This window comes from Miniopterus schreibersii, assembly GCF_964146895.1.
Source record: "Miniopterus schreibersii genome assembly, chromosome: 2".
NCBI lineage: Eukaryota > Metazoa > Chordata > Mammalia > Chiroptera > Miniopteridae > Miniopterus > Miniopterus schreibersii.
Genome location: NC_138102.1, coordinates 2,514,154 through 2,521,872, shown reverse-complemented (window position 1 = coordinate 2,521,872; position 7,719 = coordinate 2,514,154). Strand labels below are relative to the sequence as shown.

Here is a 7,719-nt window from a genome sequence, read left to right as displayed (position 1 = left end):
GGGGGCACCTAGGAGGCCCAGCTCAGGTGACTGGGGAGGCTGAGCCACTGGACCCTACAGGACACCTACTACACAAAGCCACTCTACAAACTACAGGAGACATAGCAGCTCTACCTAATACATAGAAACAAACACCTGGAAGCAGCCAAAATGCAGAGGCAAAGAAACATGTCACAAAGGAAACAACAGAAGAAATATCTAGAAAAGGAACTAAATGAAATAGATCCAAGCAAGCTAACGGATAGAGAGTTCAGAATTTTGGTTATAAGGATGTTTAAGCAGATGGTTAGGGAAATAACTGAGAAAATTGATAACATAATAAAGTACCAATTTGAAATGAAGACTACAGGAACTGAAATGAAGAATAATTTACAGGGAATCAACAGTAGAGTAGAGGACACTGAGAATCAAATGAGCAATTTGGACCATGAGGAAACAAAAAACACCCAACCAGAAGAGCAAAAAGAAAAAAGAATCCAGAAATATGAAAATAGTATAAGGAGCCTCTGGGACAACTTCAAGAGGCCCAACATTCATATTATTGGGGTGCCAGAAGAGGCAGAAAGAGACCAAGAAATTGAAAACCTATTTGAAAAAATAATTACAGAAAACTTCCCCTATCTGGGGAAAGAAATCAACTTTCAAGTAAGGAAGCACAGAGGGTCCCAAACAAGAGGAACCCAAAGAGGCCCACAGCAAGACATATCATAATTAAAATGCCAAAGGTTAAAGACAAAGAGAGAATCTTAAAAGCAGCAAGAGAAAAGCAGTTAGTTACCTACAAGGGAGCACCCACACAACTGTCAGCTGATTTCTCAACAGAAACCTTGCAGGCCAGAAGGGAGTGGCAAGAAATATTCAAAGTGATAAAAAACATGGAACTACAACCAAGATTGCTCTACCCAGCAAAGCTATCATTTAGAATTGAAGGTCAGATAAAGAGCTTCACAGATAAGAAAAAGCTGAAGGAGTTCATCACCACCAGACCAGCACTACAGGTAATGTTGAAGGGTCTTCTTTAAGAAGAAACTAATGAACAAAAGAATCTGATGAACTAAATAGATCCAGAGACATTGATACATGCAACAGACGATCATATTTCAGAGGAAAGAGGGAAGGGGGGTGGAGGGTGGGAAGAGATTAACCAAAGAAGTTATAGGCATATATGCATAACCCATGGACACAGTCAATAATGGGGTGAAGGTCTGGGGAGGGGGTGGGAGCGAGGTGGAGGGGGTCAATTGGGGGGAAAATGGTATACCTGTAATACTCTCAACAATAAAGATAAATTTAAAAAGTAAAAATAAATAAATAAATAAATTTTTAAAAATAATAAAAAAATAAAACCCCAACAGCCTCAGCAATATTGAGAAAAAGAATAACGTTGGAAGTATCCCAATACCTGATATCAAACTATCCTACAAGGCCATTGTAATCAAAACAGCCTGGTGCTGGCATAAGATTAAGCAGGTAGCCCGGCCGGTGTGGCTCAGCAGTTCAGCGTCAACCTGGGATCCAGGCGATCGGGGTTCGATTCCCGGTTGGGGCACATGCCCAGGTTGAGGACTCGATCAATGACTCTCTCATCATTGATGTTTCTCTCTCTCTCTCCTTTCCTCTCTCTGAAATCAATAAAGATGTATTTAAAAAAAAAAAAGAATAAGCAGGTAGATCATTGGAACAGAACAGAGAGCCCAGAAATAAACCTAGGCCTTTACGGTCAATTAATATTTGACAAAAAAGGCAAGAGCATACAATGGACTAAAGACAGTCTCTTCAATAAGTGGTGTTGGAAAAAAATTGAACAGGTACATGCAAAAAAATGAAAGTAGACCACCAACTTTCACCATATACAACAATAAACTCAAAATGGATAAAAGACTTAAATATAAGTCATGAAACAATAAAAATTCTAGAAGAAAACACAGGCAGTAAAATCTCAGACCTCTCTCACAGCAATATTTTTGCCAATACATCTTCTAGGGCAAGGGAGACAAAGGAAAAAATAAACAAATGAGACTACATCAAACTAAAAAGCTTCTGCCCAGTGAAAGAATGAAATGGGAGGGAAATCAAAATGAAGAGGGAGCCCCCTGTATGGGAGAACATATTTACCAAGGATACATCTGATACGGGTTTAATACCCAGAATATATAAAGAACTCATACAACTCAACACCAGGAAGACAGACAACCCATTTAAAGAATGGGCAAAGGACCTCAATAGACGCTTCTCCAAAGAGGACACACAGGTGGTCAGTAGACACATGAGAAAACGATCGACGTCACTAATCATCAGAGATGCAAATTAAAACCACAGTGAGGTATCACCTCACACCTGCCAGAATGGTTACTGTCAATAAATCAACAAACGACATGTGCTGGCGAGGGTGTGGGGAAGGGGAACCTGGTGCACTGCTGGTGGGAATGCAGACGGTGCAGCCACTATGGAAAGCAGTATGGAGGGCCCTCATAAAATTAAAAATGTCAGTGTAGCTCAGTGGTTGAGCATCAACTCAGGAACCAAGAGGTCACCGGTTCAATTCCCAGTCGGGGCACATGCCCAAGTTGCAGACTCAGTCCCCAGTAGGGGGCATGAAGGAGGCAGCCAGTCAGTGATGTTTCTCTCTCACCAATGTTTCTCTCTATTCCTCTCCCTTCCTCTCTCTCTAAAAATCAATAACAACATTTTTAAAAAGTAAAATTAAAAACAAATAAAATAAAATAAAAATAATAAAAAGGGAACTGCCTTTTGACCCAGAGATCCCATTTCTGGGAATATATCCTAAGAATAACCAAAACACTAATTCAAAAGCGTATATGGCCCTGGCCGGTTTGGCTCAGTGGTTAGAGCATCAACCCACGAACTGAAGGGTCCCAGGTTCGATTCTAGCCAAGGGCACATACCTCAGTTGCAGACTCGATCCCTGACCCTGGTCAGGGCTCGTGCGGGAGACAGCCAATGGATGTGTCTCTCACATCGATGTTTCTCGCTCTCTCTCTCTGCCCCGCCTCCACTCTCTGTGAAAAAGCAATATAAAAAACATCCTCAGGTGAGGATTTTAAAAAGGAGGATTATATGCACCCTTATGTATATTGCAGTGTTATTTACAACAGACAAGAACTGGAAAAGGCCCAAGTGCCCATCGGTAGATGAGTAGATAAAACAGCTATAGTACATTTACACAGTGGAATACTACACAGCCATAAAAAGGAGGAAATCTTACCTTTTACGACAGCAAGGATGGACCCCAAGATTATTATGCCAAGTGAAATAAGCCAGTCAGAGAAAGACAAATACCAGGTGATCTCACATGTGGACTATAATGAACAAAATCAGCTGACAAACAAAATAGAAACAGAGGCATGGATACATGGAACAGAGTAACAGCTGTTAGAGGGGAGAATTGAGGGGAGTATTGATGAAAGAAGGTGAAGGGATTAGCCAAAGAACATACAGGCATAAGCTATACACACAGACAATAGTGTGGAGATGCCCAGAGGGAAGAGGTGGTGGGGACAGGGTGGAGGTGGGGAAAGTGGGGGGAAAGTGGGGAGAAATGGGGACACTGTATGTCAACAATAAAAATAAAGGAAAAATTTTTTTAATTGACAGAAACAAAAAAAATAGCATAGCTCAAATGTGAAGCACTAGCAGTGATTCATTTTATTATTCAAAAATGGGCCACTCCCAGGGGATATATTTTATTAGAACCCTGTTTATTGGCCACTTGAGCTACAAGAGAGTCTGGGACATTAAGTGTTTTTTAACAAAGCACATCACTGCCGAGGGTCCCGACATGAAGAAAGAATGATGAAGTTTGGGGATCCCAAGGCCTTTTAAGTACCTTCCACTGTGCGTGGACAGCAGGTGGGCTCATATGTTTCAGTGAGTGATGTCGGGACGACCTCTGTAGAAGACAATAATTTAATGTTTGTTCAATGTAAAAGACGTGTCCTTCGAATCCACAATCTACTTCTATAAATTTATCTAAAAGACTGTTACAAATAAACAAGACGGTATATGTAAAAGATACTCATTTCAGTTATGCTTATAACTGCAAACATTTAGAAATAAGAAAATTTTTAGAATTTAATGATCAATAAGAAACAGCTCAATGGAGACATGTCGCACACTGTGACATATGACACCATGAAGCAGTGGAGCGGTGCTGTGGCTCTGGTATAACTGTGCTCCAGGTACAGCCTGGAGTCACTGAGGCAGACACAGAACAGGTGGCCCCTGCAGAAAGGATGGAGGCTGCAGCAGGGAGGGGGCTGTTGTTTTTTCACTCACCTTCCTTCTACTTTTTGAATTTTGTTCATTGTGCATGAAATATTTTTTTTAATTTTAAGAGATCAGAAATTTCAGGAGGGGACTATGGGAGCTTCCTTGTGTTTGCTATGTCTCCAAAAAGACACAGGTAACCTGTGAGCGGCTTATGGGATGTGTACAGATCACAGCCATGTCCTGAAATAAATCTGCCCTTTGGCTTTACTCTGACCGCCTCCTTCCCTCGTGTCCCCCTGCGCTCACTCTACCTTAGCCAAAGTCACTGTCCCCTCCACTGCAGGAACCTACCTACCCAGGACCGGACAAGCTCCCCCACAGGGAGTGAGGCCCTGACCCTGCAGCATGCACCCTCCCCTCCGTCAGGGAAGGTCTGGTCCCAGGGTCAGGGGCTCAGAGATGAGCAGCGCCCAGCATCAGAAAGAAAAGGCCTCTGACTTACTCAATGAGAACACAGGTCCTTGTCTGCTTTGAACATCAGAAGGCAAATATCCAAGCAGATGGGAAACACAAAACATATCAGGGTCCTTGTCATCATCATCGACTTGAAACAAGTGGGGACACTCAACACACAAACTCCTGCTTTGATGAAAGGGCAGGAATAGGAGCTTCAAAGAGGCTCTGAGGGCAACCGAGACCTTGGCCCCATCCCAGCCAAAGGCACAGCTGTGCTGTGTGTCTCCAGCTCCTCCCATCTGACCTATAAGAACAGGCTGACTGTGCCCTCCCATCACTCACTTCTCCCTTCCACCTGACCTGAGCTCCAGGTGACTCTCAGCCATGAGGACCCTCGCCCTCCTCGCTGCCCTTCTCCTCTTGGCCCTCCAGGCCCGGGCTCAGGACCTCCAAGAGAAAGCTGACCAGGTTCCTGCTCAGGACCAGCCTGAAGCCAAGGGCCAGGACGAGCTTTGGGCCGATGACCAGGACGAGGCTGGGGCCGAGGACCAGGACGTGGTCATCACCTTCACAGGAGAGGAGCGCCTGGCTCGAGAAGCATCACGTGAGACACCAGCCAATGTGCTCTTGGGGTCTGTGGCCAGTCGAGGGGCCTGTGAGGGGGTGTGGAGTTGGGGCTCAAAACTGGGTGTGAGGATGAGATGTTGTGAGAAGTAGGTGTCCCGAGTTAGAGAGGAGGATTGTGGAGCACGGGGCAGGACGTAAGCGTGTCCATCACAGACTAAGATCAGAGAAAATTCAGGATCCTGCAGGACCACGCAGAGCCAGTGAGATCTCTTGTGATTTGTGACAAACCCGTGAGTCCTTTTACCAGAGCCTGGCAGGTACCGTCTACCGCGAGCAGACGCGTCGTCCCTCAGACGGCCTCCTTGGGGCCGGCTGCGCCTCCTCCCTGCCCCTTCCTCACTGTGCCTGACCCTCCTCTGTCTGCAGGACCTCCAAAAATAACCATCAAGAAGGTCTGCTACTGCCGACCCAAGTGCCGAGTCAGCATCTTCAACAAGTTCTCCGAGCGCCCCTCCGGGGTGTGTGGGTTCCTTGGCCGCCACACGCTGTGCTGCAAGTGAGCCTGAAGGCCGAGGCCCGAACGGAGCGCCCTGAGGTTCTGCCGCTAGGCTTTGGTCTCTGCGTCTGAGCACCTTTCTCTCTCCGTAATAAACCTCTCGCATTGAACTCACTGGCTCTTAGGTGTGTGTTTGTTTTCTTGAATTTCATGGGGCGCATTTGTGAGGTTCCCTTGTCTGAAGCATTGAGTCCCGAACGCCCTGCGGGCCCCGCGCCCTCTGGTTTCCCGTCAGCTCTGCTCCGGCTGAGTGGGGAGAGCACAGAGCCTCCCCCACCATGTGCCCTGAAGCCCCAGCGGGACGCTGCTCTTGCTCTTTGGGCCTGGTCCTTGTTTGTCCCAAATGCAGCCCCTTGTGGCCAGCTCTTCTCGTCTGTGCTTTTCTGATGTCGGGCACGTCAGGACTCTTCTGATGCAAATAGTAACAGCCCAAGTCCTATTTCCAGATACGAAGCCTGGGCGCCTCCCCTGCTAGGAACTGGTCCTGACGGCAGCACCCAGACCCTGAGCCCTGCTGTGCCGGGTGGGGCAGAGCCGGAGGGGGTGCGAAAAGGAGGGGGCAACCTCGGGGCTAGGAGAAGCCTCTGGGTCTCGCCTGAGAAGGAACCTCCGGTTGGTGCCACTTTCCGCTCACCTGGGGCGTGAGCTCAGGTCGCTGACGGAGCCCGGGGTCAGCTCGCAGACCACAGGACCACCCTGCGACAGAAACAGAGGAGAGAGGGGTGCTGGCCTCGGCCTGCCTGCCGGGTGCAGCTAGCCAGAGGGGACGGGCTGGGGTTGGCCCGGGACGCCAGGATGCAGCGGGCGGGCACAGGGCACATGAAAGGCACCGGCTGCGGGCTGCCCTGTGACGCCCCAGCCCCCTCCCGAGGCCGACAGCCCCGGACAAACCCAGGCGTGCCCGCTCCATTCCACGCTCTCTCCCGTGTGTTATCTCATTTCCTCCTCCGCGCAAACCCACAGGAGAAATCCCCCTACCCTCACAAACGGGGCTTGTGAGAGGGGAACGCTGTCCTGATGTGACAAAGTCACCGTGAGAATAGGACACCGGAGTCCGGACGTGAGATCAGAGCCCCAGGACTGGAGCGCCCCGGGGTGGCTGACATTTCCACCTCGGGGCTTCGAATGGCTGGCAACCCGCACTTTATGGAAAAGAGTGTGTATCTTAAGGGGGTCAGGGGGCCAGAAACACCTGAACCCGGGAAACATCTCGTGGTGCCTAATTTTACACGGCAGCACGGCTGGGCTACCTGCCCCGGTGTTTCACTGACGTCACTCGTTGGGGGAGACTGACGTTGTGCCGGTGACCTCTGAGCAAGTCAGATTGTCTCTGTCATGTGGTCAGAACGGGGCAAAGACTGACTCCGGAGCAAAAAGAAATGGCCAGCTGTTGGCCTTTGGACTCAAAATACAACGTCGGCTCTTCCTTGGGTCTCCAGCCTGCTGTTTTTTTGGACTTGCCAAGCCTCCACAGTCACATGAGCCAATTCCTGAAAATAAGAAAAATTGGTCCTGTTTCTCTGGAGAACGCTAAGTGAGACACCCCCAAATCTGAGCGAGTGATGGGGAGGAGCCATGGGATGGGATGGGCCGTGGCCGTCTCGGCCCTGGCATGCCTCTGTCTGGGCTCCTGAACCACCCAGGGGTGAGAGTATTTGTTTACAGGGGCATATTAGAGGCACATCTGACAAATGGAAAAACACACTTTTGTTTACGAGCTTCAAGAAAGATTGGACCAAGTCCTAGCTGACGAGAGTGTCCAGTGAGCAGCCCCGGCGGGCGTGGCGCAGCTGGTTGGAGCGCTGTCCCTGCCGGCGAAGGTCGTGGGTCCTCAGTCAGGGCACATACAGGAGCAGCTGGTTGATGTTTCTCTCTCTCCCTTCCTCCCTCTCTAAAAAAAACCACCAAAA

General features: G+C 48.5%; 1 pseudogene across 1 annotated transcript; it reads left to right on the top strand.

The window, feature by feature from the left end:
- The first annotated feature begins 5,070 nt into the window (after positions 1-5,070).
- LOC308553608 (alpha-defensin 1 pseudogene) lies at positions 5,071-5,813 on the top strand (annotated as a pseudogene). The gene is made up of 2 exons (XR_014000636.1): positions 5,071-5,290; positions 5,680-5,813. The product of XR_014000636.1 is annotated as an alpha-defensin 1 pseudogene (transcript).
- The last annotated feature ends 1,906 nt before the right edge of the window (positions 5,814-7,719 follow it).